Source organism: Schistocerca nitens, chromosome 10 (assembly GCF_023898315.1).
Source record: "Schistocerca nitens isolate TAMUIC-IGC-003100 chromosome 10, iqSchNite1.1, whole genome shotgun sequence".
Classification (NCBI taxonomy): Eukaryota; Metazoa; Arthropoda; class Insecta; order Orthoptera; family Acrididae; genus Schistocerca; species Schistocerca nitens.
The window spans coordinates 220148459-220161247 of record NC_064623.1 but is presented as its reverse complement, the minus strand read 5'-3'; the positions used below and the strand labels follow the sequence as shown (position 1 = coordinate 220161247).

At 43.8% G+C, this 12789-nt stretch overlaps 1 non-coding gene across 1 annotated transcript; it reads right to left on the bottom strand.

Annotated features, from left to right (window-relative positions):
• Nucleotides 1–12354: 12354 nt before the first annotated feature.
• Nucleotides 12355–12427, bottom strand: Trnaf-gaa (transfer RNA phenylalanine (anticodon GAA)). The gene has a single exon. It is a non-coding gene; the product is annotated as a tRNA-Phe (tRNA).
• Nucleotides 12428–12789: the final 362 nt, after the last annotated feature.

Sequence of the window (12789 nt, the reverse complement as noted above, 5' to 3'; positions counted from 1 at the left end):
CGTACAGGCCGAACACCGAACATTCCCGCCCCCACGACAGTGGCCGTGGTTACGTTCCAATCAGCAACTCGAAAACCGGCGGAAATTCCACTCCATTGCCGGAGCACTACCATTCCACCAATGGAGATTCTTGGCGCCAATTTCTGTGCTGATTTTGCAGAAAGTGCGGGAATTTTCCCGCCACAACTGCGTGGGTACACAAGTCATTCCCACGCCTCGCTGGTAGCCCGCCAGAAAGTGTTTTCGCAAGGTTTCTCTGAAGTAACGGAACCTCTAGCCCAGCCGCTACTTCACACCCCAGCGGGCGTGTCTCTTGACAATGTCGGCGTCTGAAAAGCATTCACTCGACTGCCTCACACACGTCGGCTTAACTCTCTCCTGTTCCACAGAGCCCGCCTGTCACCGGCCCACCCGGGTGACGAGAGACGCTGCGTGGGAAGTACGCGTGTTAAGGAAAAGCAACCCTCCACCGCATGCAACTAGAGAGGAGAATCGTAAGATAGAAATATGAGAGGGGGCTCATGCCACCTCTCATTGCCCCTACGCCATTTTAGATTGTAATTGGTGAGCGGTTGGCTCACTTAGGAGCAAGGTAGTGAGTCAATCGCCCAAGAACAATCTTACAAAGTGACTCCACATACCGCACTCTATAAAAAAGATCATTGCAACTGAAAAATGCAACTCATAGAGGGAGGATTATTTATGATGTAGCCAACTTCACCTTCTTAATATGGAACACTAACACTCACATCACACATCCATACCCAGGGAGCCCCTTCCAAACACCGATTCACGCAGACATTCACGCTCTAAACATGGCCCGGGCATCTGAGCCAAATATGGAGCAGTTTATTCTTTACAATCAGAGTTGGAGTGCTCCGCAATTAAATGCCCAAGATGTTACAACAATTTTAATCATTAAACTAACCTGACCTCACTCACACATGATAATATTTAAGTTAACAATCTCTTTGTGAGTTTTCAGAATCTAGTTACAACCTCCGATTCATTCTGTCTCCCTGCAGCAAGAATAACCTTTACAAAATGTTCCCTGAACTGATGGTCCATTCACAATGACAGTGGTGGTATCTGCTTCAGTTTATGGGGACTTCAGGCACACTGTTAGCATACACACAACAATAAACACAAAATACAAAAAAAACATGATGTGGAGAACAATACAGTAATCTGTAATAAGAATTACAGTGTAAAACACAAACGCATACAAGGTATAACATACATTACAGAAACAACATAAGAGAAAGAAATTTAAGAAAAACAAAAAAAACAAGGTTCATGGGGCATCAAATTGTGCGTGCACATTGCACAAAGTTCACGACTGTGCTGAGAATGAGGCACTAAATCACATTGTTAGAAATATCCGTGGCACTTCACTGATTCCACTGTACTGACATCACATAAGGCTAAACGTCGGTTGTAGTTGCTACGTTGTGGCAACAGCAATAGGGTGTTCTGGAGTGTCTGCAGTACGCTGTTGAGATTGTAGTCAGACCCACGCATATGATCACGGCCGTATGGTAGGAAGACACAGTGATAGGCTCTCCTCACGTCGATTAATTGTCTCTGAGGTCTACTCGTTGGGATACATCACTAGTCTAGGTCTCTTCTCTCGCTGGACAGAACTTTATGTTTCCCAATATTGCAGTTCGACGAGGGATGATGGCACGTGGAGTGACTCCACAAGTGTGTGAGGTCATCCATACAGGATCGAACTAGGAGCGACTATTGTTAAAAACTGCTCTCTAATAGAGAGGAGAAGTAAGACATGAGACCATACATTTGTTAGTGTGGCACGATACTGCTTTGTGTATGCAGATCGGCCAATGCTAGTGAGTTGTAAAAAACCCAAACAGGTGAGTATAGAGCGTCCCTTTCTGTCCTGAGGCACATGAGGCGCAGGTTCTGACACGATATGTGATCTTCTTCGTGTACTCACGACAACGTGGTCTGCCGCAGGGAATCCCTCCAAGCGGCTGCCGCGTCCGGAGAGCTAGCAGGCTGTCGCGTGTCAGGGTCAACGGCCAGCCCCACTTTCGCTTGTGGCGGGGCAAGGGTCCCGTGTAATCCCTCAGGTAGGCAGCCGGGTGACTGTCAGCGTGTAGGACGGGACGCTCGCCCTCTAGCAGGTAGCCGAAGACCTCTTGTTTTTGCGCTGGCTGGCCTCTGCATTGCCACGTTCCTCGTCATCTGTACAATTCTTACAAAAGTCTTATGCCTAACTTTTTCCCATGACCTTCTATGTTATAATAAATTTACCTAATGAAACATTGATGGTCTGTCATTTCAGACACTCTTATTTTACTTTTATAGTTATTAATCTATGGCAATCATTATAACATCTAATCTAGACATGGAAATAATTTATTTTGATATACGTGTAGAGACCGATCTCAGTAAGTACATGGTGTGTGATAACTGATGCTTTGTAATGGATGAACAACTAAATGTGCGGGCCCGCACTAATATTACTATTAATTATATAGATCGACAGTAGACATGCTTCAAGAATTAACTACCATATCCCAACGATCTACATTCTACGTCTTTTAATTAAATTATGTTGTTATGCAGGTCTAAGTTTTACTGTGCTATAAAGAACATGCAACTACGCTACTTTCGCTCGCCCGTCGTCCCTCCATCTCGGGTCTGTGGTTTGGTGACCTGAAAAATAGCAACTCAACAGGCGCGCGCCACACTTGTGGTAGAAAACCCCCACAATATTAACCTAGTTATTGTTAAATCCTACAGTTTAACTTATCCTAGTATCGTACTTTCCCTTTTATTTATTTATTTATTTATTTTATTTTATTTATTTATTTATTTATTTTATTTTTTTTTTTATTTACCTTATACAATACCCTTACATAGTTCCTGTTACGCTGAGATGTCTTGCTGCTCGCCGCTATTGACGACAGTGATGTGCGCGCCGTACGACATGACCTCCGAGTTTTCATTACGCCTCACTGAAACTCCAGAGACTGGGTTAGCCATGGCTATACACGACAATAAATTTATAGTTGCAACTTCCTTCTCTATGTGAAGCGGTTTTCGCGATCGAAGTACACCTTTCCAGAAGCAATGTAATATGACCAAGCCAGGACTGGTTCCTGTTGAGGATTCAGACACCCAACACACGCCAGCTACACAGTATGTCACGAATATCCAAGTACAATTCCTTGGTGATTCATCTGTGACAAAAACGAGCAGCACGCTAAATCCCCAACCAGCACATTAGCATGGTAGGCTTTTATGCCCTCATTTCTCTCGTCTAGGGCACCATTAGAGTCAAATGCTCACAGGTTCACCCCGACTTGCAAGACAACGATACCGGCGCAGCTCTGCAAAAACTATACTGCCCATATTCACCCTCGAAATCGCGCAATATACCACAATCGTGCAGTGCACTGACGCGTGCCTACAAGCATTGGTATGAACGTCTCACGAACTGGTTGTGGCCGCTATGGAGCGTATCACGACCTCTCAGAACGCTTCTAAGAGCACGTTCTTGTATGCGCCCGTTTGTGCGACGTCTCGTCACTCATCCTTATCCCTCAACATGGACACCAGATAGGAAAGGACAAAAACATTGCTCATGAAAAGGTAGTGTCTCCTACTCCATCGACATTGGAGATCGCGAACATAAACAAAAAGAGGATAGCAGCAGTAAATTCTTATGCAAGACAACGCAGCGTGTTAATACTTTAGCAATCTTAATCTATTAATGTAACGATTATTGTTCCCCGAAAAAAGGTTCATATTTTTGCCTATTCTACTATGTACATTTCTTACACTACTACTATTCTACGAACTCCTTTATGTGAGAGAAGTGGTGGAGTCCTATGGACTAGCGTCAATCCCTTCTTAGACTCCCCCTCCTCTGACGTGCATTAGGATTTGGAGGTCTAATTTCAATCTCCTGGTTCTCCTGTTGTCCTTGATTTCGCTCCCTCCAATTACGGTCGCTTTGCCGTTCGTCATTCCTCCTGTCCCAGATTGCTTGTCTGGATTGACCCTGTTCCCTGACGTTCTGGTTTCCGTGTCTCTGGTTTCCATAACCTTGAATAGCGTAACCTTGATCTCGGTAACCCTGGTTTCCTAACTGACCAGTGCGATTATGCGATCTGTTGTCGTCTTCCCTTGCTGGCCCGTGGTATTTGTTATTTTGCGCCTTCTTCCTGTCCTTTGCGTCTTGTTTATCGAAGACTACTTCGAGTTCGCGCAGTAGACTCTTGAATGCATCTATGTCAGATCCACACTTCCCGACAAGTGTCTGTTGATACCTAACTGGCAATTTCGAAAAGCAAAATTTAATAATTTCTCCGTTGCTGTATGGACTATCTAAAAACTGATTCTTCTTGAGTAAGTCATCAAAAAATTTGGTTGCGCTCTTATGCCCGGACACTTCCAGTTCAGGACAAAATATTATTTCCTCTTTAATCCTGTCTTGCGTTTCCTTTGACCAGTAGGTCCGCAGGAATGCACCAACAAATTCCTGATAAGTCCGACACGTCGCTGCCACGCCCCGCATCTTTTCCGCGGCTTGGCCTTCGATGTGTCCACACATGAATTCTAATTTGGCCTGGCTTGGCCATGACGACGGTAATGAATTAGTAAATTGCATCACCCAGCTCTTCGGATGCATCGACCCTCCATTATCTTTGAACTTCTGGAATTTGAGTATCGACAGGAAGTGATTGTGATCAAAATTCTGTCCGATCCTCGCACTGGTGTTGTCAGACGTTTCCGATACTTGCACGTCTGCGGAGTGTCCTGATCTATCTTGCTGATAACTGTGATGTGCTACGTCTGTATCACAGTGGAAGTGGCATTCAGCATTCACTCTTCTAAGTGGGCTGCAATTATTGGAGCTATTACTCGCTGTTTCTGCGTGTGCATTGTTTGTTCCGCACGCTGTCACTGGGCTAGAGCACGGCGGGCTTTTCCTCGGAGACACAATCCTGTGTGCTCCATCATTGGTATCCGAACGCGCAGTGCTCGTGTGCCCATTTCGCTCTAGTTTTGCTATCCGACTCTCTACTTCTTTCATTCGTTTCGTGATGTTCGTAACCGCAATATTACCTTGAGTCTTTAAGGCCGCTAGGGATTTCGAGTGGACTTGTGTCGCACGTCGCAAGCGCCCTGCGAGTTTAAGAGTTACTCTTGCGATTTTCATTGCCCCTGTTGCTGCAGTTTTGGCTAGGCCTGCTACTTTTTGTGCTACCATTGACATTTGTTTTGCTTCTCCACATTCTTTCTTTATTGTTAATAATTCCCCACGAATTGCCCCTATATGCGAGATTATTGCCTCAGTGTCCCTCTTACGCTGTTCGTCAGCTTCTTCCTTCTCCTTCTTACGTTGTTTCTCCTCTTCTTCCTTCTCCTTCTTACGTTGTTTCTCCTCTTCTTCCTTCTCCTTCTTACGCTGTTCGTCAGCTTCTTCCTTCTCCTTCTTACGTTGTTTCTCCTCTTCTTCCTTCTCCCTCTTACGCTGTTCGTCAGCTTCTTCCTTCTCCTTCTTACGTTGTTTCTCCTCTTCTTCCTTCTCCCTCTTACGCTGTTCGTCAGCTTCTTCCTTCTCCTTCTTACGTTGTTTCTCCTCTTCTTCCTTCTCCCTCTTACGCTGTTCGTCAGCTTCTTCCTGCTTCTTACGCTGTTCGTCAGCTTCTTCTTTCATTGATCGTAGGAAGCTCAGTATTGGGTTTACGTCATCTTCTTGATCCTCTTCAAACATGGGCGATGTAACTCTGGACACCTGGGCGCTAGAGCTCTGACGTGACCGAGCTGGCCTCTGTCTGCACTCGTTCGTTTGACTATAAACTTCTGCTACCGTCTCGACCTGTGTGCCTGTCTCTGTTTCATCCTCTACTTCACTATCATAATCACGGCCGCAACGCTGCTCTGAGATCGCGTCCAAATCACCTTCCTCATCAATGCCCCTGGCGTCCTGTCCTGCTAAAAATGTGCCCATCTCATCTCCGAACCTATTCCCGTCAGTAAACTGCCCCTTATCCATTATGCTATCCTCTTTTGTTTTAGCTTCGCCCGATAATAGTCGTGCCTTACTTCTCGTTATCATTCATAAAAACAAATTCATCTAAAATGCACAATAAAATTAATCTACTCCATATATTTTTTTACACATAAAAATAAAATTTCAACAACGCTGTTCCAACGCTGTAATCACAATTTGATGTGGTACAGAAACCGCACACAAATCCGACAAAGTGCGATGCGGTACAGACACCACATCAGCGAAACACAAAAAAAACAATGAACAAAAAATATATACACTGAAAACAAAAACTGTAGTCATGCGCCGCTACTTAAAACTAAACGCGGAACTACCAAAAAAAAACTTGGGTATTAATCATTAAAAAAATAGAGAGAAAAAAAATTGAATGTTCCTACTATGAATCCTGTTTGTTTATCAGAGATTCACAGGAAAGATCCGAGGCCAAGGGTCGCCATATTATGCGAGGTGCCGGGGCTAGTAGTGTATTTATCACTACTTTCTACTAGAATCCACATGTGTAAATCATGCTCTAAGCCCCCCCTATTCTAACTCCGACTTTTGCTGTTGCACAAGGATAAAACAAATACGCGAACTGACTCTAATCAACCCTGCTAGTGGAGTAGAAGAGAGTTTGGCACCTGCAATAATTTAATTTGATAAATAAGTTAAATAAACAAAGGTTTCATTAGCATAGTGAGGAATGATAGGGTTGCTCTATTGATTAACAGAAAGAAAGTTCTGTCCAAAATAACAATATGGTTTATTAAGATTAAACGCAGAATAGTAAAAGAGACACAGGAAATATAAAACATCAAATTGGCTAAAATTGGAGATTCATACAAACACAGTAAAGGTGAAGTTGTCCCTAACTTAGATCGTGAGGTTTAAGACGAAGTGGTATGTGGAGCCAATTCCTTTCCACTCAAATCTCAAGAGAGACACACAGCTAACCCAATAGTAATTGCTGCTACTCGAAACTGAACAAAGTTAGAAAAGGATGAACAGGCGCGCTCTGCTGAGCTCTGATTATCACCTAGGAAAATCCCTATCTGCCGGTGCTGCGGACGTACATTACCAACAGTCTTCTTATCTCCCAGAACACGATCTGGCGTACCGCAGGCGAGGGCTGGTTGCTCCGACGTCCTCGACCGAAAGGCGACTCCCGACTACTCAGAGCACCCGTACAGGCCGAACACCGAACATTCCCGCCCCCACGACAGTGGCCGTGGTTACGTTCCAATCAGCAACTCGAAAACCGGCGGAAATTCCACTCCATTGCCGGAGCACTACCATTCCACCAATGGAGATTCTTGGCGCCAATTTCTGTGCTGATTTTGCAGAAAGTGCGGGAATTTTCCCGCCACAACTGCGTGGATACACAAGTCATTCCCACGCCTCGCTGGTAGCCCGCCAGAAAGTGTTTTCGCAAGGTTTCTCTGAAGTAACGGAACCTCTAGCCCAGCCGCTACTTCACACCCCAGCGGGCGTGTCTCTTGACAATGTCGGCGTCTGAAAAGCATTCACTCGACTGCCTCACACACGTCGGCTTAACTCTCTCCTGTTCCACAGAGCCCGCCTGTCACCGGCCCACCCGGGTGACGAGAGACGCTGCGTGGGAAGTACGCGTGTTAAGGAAAAGCAACCCTCCACCGCATGCAACTAGAGAGGAGAATCGTAAGATAGAAATATGAGAGGGGGCTCATGCCACCTCTCAATCTTCCGTAGCAACCGTTAACATCTGTTATTACAGGTGATCTGTCTTGAGCTGACTGCAATATAACAACACCAGACGCATTTCACTTTTATTTACAAAGCATCTTCTGTGGTACTGGTGTCTCTTTACATAGTCTGCACCTTCCCCTCTTGCTAGAAGTGGCTGGTGTCGACAGGTTTCATTTCAGATTTGCAGTTTTTGGCATTTTGTGTTATTTCCTGCGCTGCACTATTTATAATTGACTTTCTTAACTGTTTTTCATTCATCACTGCCACTATAAATCTATGTCTACAGAAAAAAACTTGGATAAAATCTAGTCAATGATGAATTACGAATAGGGAAACAGGCTCAACCAACTTCTTCAGAAACTTTGACGAAATACTTAATGCATTCTCATAGTTACCATTTCAATGCACAGCAATTCATTTAACCTCTACCATTCATTTTCCAGTAAGTTCAACCTTTAGTATGTATGCACGATCTGTTGCAATCTTTTTTATATACTGTATAATCATTTGATTTAATAACTGAATTGCGCACATGTCTATATTCTGTTGCATCCCATTCATACTTCTAAATAAAATAAAAACATATTATGCATACAAATATTCAATATAGTAATTGAATTATATTATAGTGTAACGAACAACCAAGCTCCAGCTATTGCACCTTTCAATTATCTTTATATCAAATATCAGCAGGCAAATCTCTAAATATATAACATGTTTGAAGTGACGGTGCAAACATAATGTACAGTGGACAGTACATACAGCAAGTAGCAGCATGCAGACTATTTACGACTCTGCTGCCCCTGTAAGTACAATTTACTCTCACAAATTCACGTTTTTTAATCTTAAAAGTGCCTTTTCTAAGAAAGAGTTTTAGAGTCAGCAAAAGACGCAACGCAAGCAACATTACGCATGGCCCGCTGCTGTCAAAAGTCGTCTGAGCTCTTCAGTAATATCAGCCATGTAGGTAATCCGCCCCCTGAAGATGATATTGTGAACCAACGAAACACTTAGCGGTAAAATATATACGTGACTGACGGAGAAAACTGTTTAATTTGTATGGCTGGTAGTGAGTGAGGGAACTGTGATGGCACAATGATACGCAGGGCCATCCTGCGTCCTTACGCAGTACATCTCTTGCGACAGAATTGCGGTGCCATTTTTCAGCAGGACAATGCTCGTCCACACATCCCGTGCGCTTCTACGAACCGTAGCGGTCAGCCATATCCCCAGATTTGTCCCCGACAGAACATGTTTGGAACCAGCTCGCACGGCAGCCGCGTCTCGCTCGCACTGTACAAGACGTTAAGGACCAGTTATAAAAAAAAGAGCGAGCAGCGCTTTTGGTGGGAGAAGTGGCCTTTCGCGGAAGAACCCTGCCACCGGCCTACAGGGGCACCCAAAATCTGTTGCCCGTTACCTGTCTAGCGGTGTAGATCGGCGTGCAGTGATATACGTCGTTTCTGTACGTTGGATCTTAGCTGCCTGTGTCAGTCAGTTGACTTTGTGTACTCACTGATATACTTCAATATCCGGAAGTGATGGATAATCGCCCTGCATTGCAAGAAAATGTGCAGAATACGAAGAGGAGGAGGTATCTGCGGAGTAACGAGCGTTCGATCGTCTCTAACGTTATTACGGCGTGTGTTGAGGAGGCGACACAAAAAGGACTGTTGGCTAATATTACCAGTCCCAGTCGAAGGGCTACAGCTTATGCAAACGTCAGCCTCACCACAATAGGACGCACGGTTTACTGGAATCGCCGCAAAGGAAAACTAGCCTGACTCTGCTCATACACTGTGGTGCGCGTACTGTAAGACCTTACGTACACACGTCATCAGATTATTTGACTTGTCGCTCTAACGCAGTAGGCGAGTGTCAGCAATATGTCTTGTGGTCTTATCGTGGCGTGTTTATCTTCTGCTGTTAGGTCAGACGACAGAAATGCCACTTGCGCGCTTAGAGTAGCAGATTGACAGTAACCAACTTTAAACAGAACTTGATTAATTTTCACACACATTTATTAAAATAATAACAAGCATAAAAATAACTTAACTTGGTTCTGGATGCTATTTACAATTGACAATCTGAAGTTCCTTTGGTGTTGGTACGGTAATCTTATTCTCACATATCTCTGATACTTGACAAAGTGTCTATACATTTATCTTCATGGCTATGTACAGGAATATGATAATCTTATTAGGCGCAGACTGAAACTTGACTGTAGACTGGTACAGACAAATGCAGACTAATGCAGACTGACTGATCGGAGGTCTGTACACTCGTTATAATACCTCGCGCGTTCACGTATCATTGCGCGAGTGTGATCCGCGAAGAGAAAAGGTTCTACGTTAGCAGCAATCTAATTGGCTGCATTACATATTAATACGTGGATCGGCGGAAGCAGAATTTGGGCCGTCTCTACGACAGCGCCATCTCGTAGTGCGGAGACGGACGAGCGCTGCGCCTGCGCTGTTGTGCTTAGCGGGGAGCGCTCTAGTGGGAAAGTTGTGTATGCGCTGACTACGCGCAACTATGTACAGAACATACAGTATAAAGTTTCTTTTGGTAGAAATGTACTACATGGTAGTAGAAGTGTTAAACAATTTTCGGAGATAAATACAAATGTGGTCCAAAGCAATAAACATATTTATTACTACCTGTACAAAATCAGGAATAACTTGAGAACTTCATGGTAAAATCGATTAACTTTTCGCTAGTAGAACGTGATTCAATCACGTAAAACTTTTGATCCTTATAGAACAGCAGCATTTGAATGTATTCTGTCACTAAAACACTATCTCGGTTACTATTCATATGATTCTAAGACATATTGCTTAAAACATGCGTCCAATAGCTATTCTAAACACTGCTGAAATTCCTTTCCAAACATGTATACCGATTCTGGACTTCTATGTAAAAAGCTTGACATACGAGGTGCGTTCACATATTAATTTTTATTTTTTGGTAAGAACTTTACTTGTTAATCTACAACAATGTTATCCTCTTCAAAATATTTCCCATTACATGCTATACACTCAAGCCAGTGGTTTTTCCAATTCCCGAAACAGTTTAGAAACTGTTTCCTCAGGATGGTTCATAGGTCCCTTAACTGAGCATTTTTAATCTCATCCATTCTTGTAAAACCGCTGTCCTTTAAGGCCTGCTTTGAAATATTTATACCACTTGTATGCTCTTGGTTTACTCATAAGAGACGCACCAAAAGCAATATTTAACATTTCTAAAAATTTGATACGCTTTATTCCATTCTTAAAACAAAATTTAGTACACATTCTCTAATGTATTTTTATACAAAACAAATAATAGTTGATGCTACAAAACACATGTAACCTATTTGACAGCTGACAGCAGAGTAAATACCCAATATGCATAACATTGTACAGACACTTTTCAGACATGTTTACGAAGACAGTGACAAAAAAAGTAGTGCAAATCGAACTAATACAACACACGAAATTATAAATTTGTGGTTACTTTTTAAGCACTCTTCGTTGTGCAAGTTTCAATGCAGCCCTACAAAGAAAACTTCTACCTTTTAGTAGAAACACAAAGTAAGAAAAATCCTCAAATTCTACAGATTGATTGCACTATATCTGGTTCGTCTTATGAATAGAGGAACATAAATTAACATGAATAGGCATTCGGTTCTATGTTTGTAGTAGAATCCTGACTTCTGTTCTAATGTTAATATTATTTTCTCTACAATGTTTTGCTTCGAAGAAGCTATCGTCTTTTGTATTCATTATGGTTTTAAGGCATTTGTCTAAAAATAAACGCAGCAGCCGGGACGTATCTGTACGCGGCGTCGCCACAGATTTAAAGCGCGCGCCGCGGCAGGGCCGGCACTGCGTTGTGGAACAGCCTGTAGAAGCGGCCTGTGACGTAGCACGGTAGGCAGAGTGGGGACTCGCTAGCTCGCTCTTCAGTTTACCGACAGACTACACAACAGTTGTGGCCCAGCTCGCCACAGGAGAGGGTACAACAGCTGTAAGACAGCCTTCCCTACCAAATCATTGCATGCATCCTGGACACAGGGGTTGGAATGCCATACGGTTAATTGAGATGATACTGTCAGGCTCTTTGTATATAGCCTATACGGTCTGGAAAAAAAAAGTAGCACCCAGAAGTGAAGGAGAAAACGAAATGAAAACTCGCAAGCTGAAAGTGTATGTGATATTATTTCAGTTATTACAAAATCGAGTCAAATTTAACCGGAACTTGGCAGTATGCGCCCTTTATCAGTACGACGCTGCAACGCCTCTGGCTTGTACGCCGGCGCTAGTTCAGTTGGGAAGGGTGTCATCAAGCCTTTTACTGTTACCTGAGGCAAACTGGCCCGCAGCTGGTGTATCCTGGGTACTAGCACTATGACGGAACTGACGACCGAGCTCCTCTACTGGGGACAGATCTTAGTGTGGGAAAGCAAAAAAATGGTGTAACAGAAATAAAGGACAACAAAAATAGTATATGGTGAATCAAACGTAATAGTCTAATGTGGCGTCAACAACTTTTGCAAGATATAAGAGTTAACTCTAGTGGATCTCTGGGGATACTGAAGTAACGGAATGAAAAATTAATGCCGAAACCCGGGATCGAACCAGGGACCTTTAGATCTTCAGTCTAACGCTCTCCCAACTGAGCTATTTCGGCAGATGCCTCGGAAGTCTTGCGATACGGCTGACGCAGCTACATTCTTCGGTTTCGTAATAGCTGTGTGGCGGCAGTCCAACGTTGTGCTGGAGTGGTGGGTGGCCGAGCGGGAGGGGGCGGGGTGTTTCAGCGATGAGGGCAGGCGGGTTGTGCTTCGGCAGACGTCAAGACCGCGTTCTCAATAAGAAACGGAAGAAGCTACAGATACTGACACCTCGGTGATATATCGGCCATTGGAGGCAGGGTACTGACTCGGTAAGCATAAGAAAAGGTATTACCAAAGGAGTTATAAAAATGAAATCTCAAAACAATGAATATCTGAATAGCAGGGACGCAGGAGCAAGGAGGTAGGCGTGAAGTTG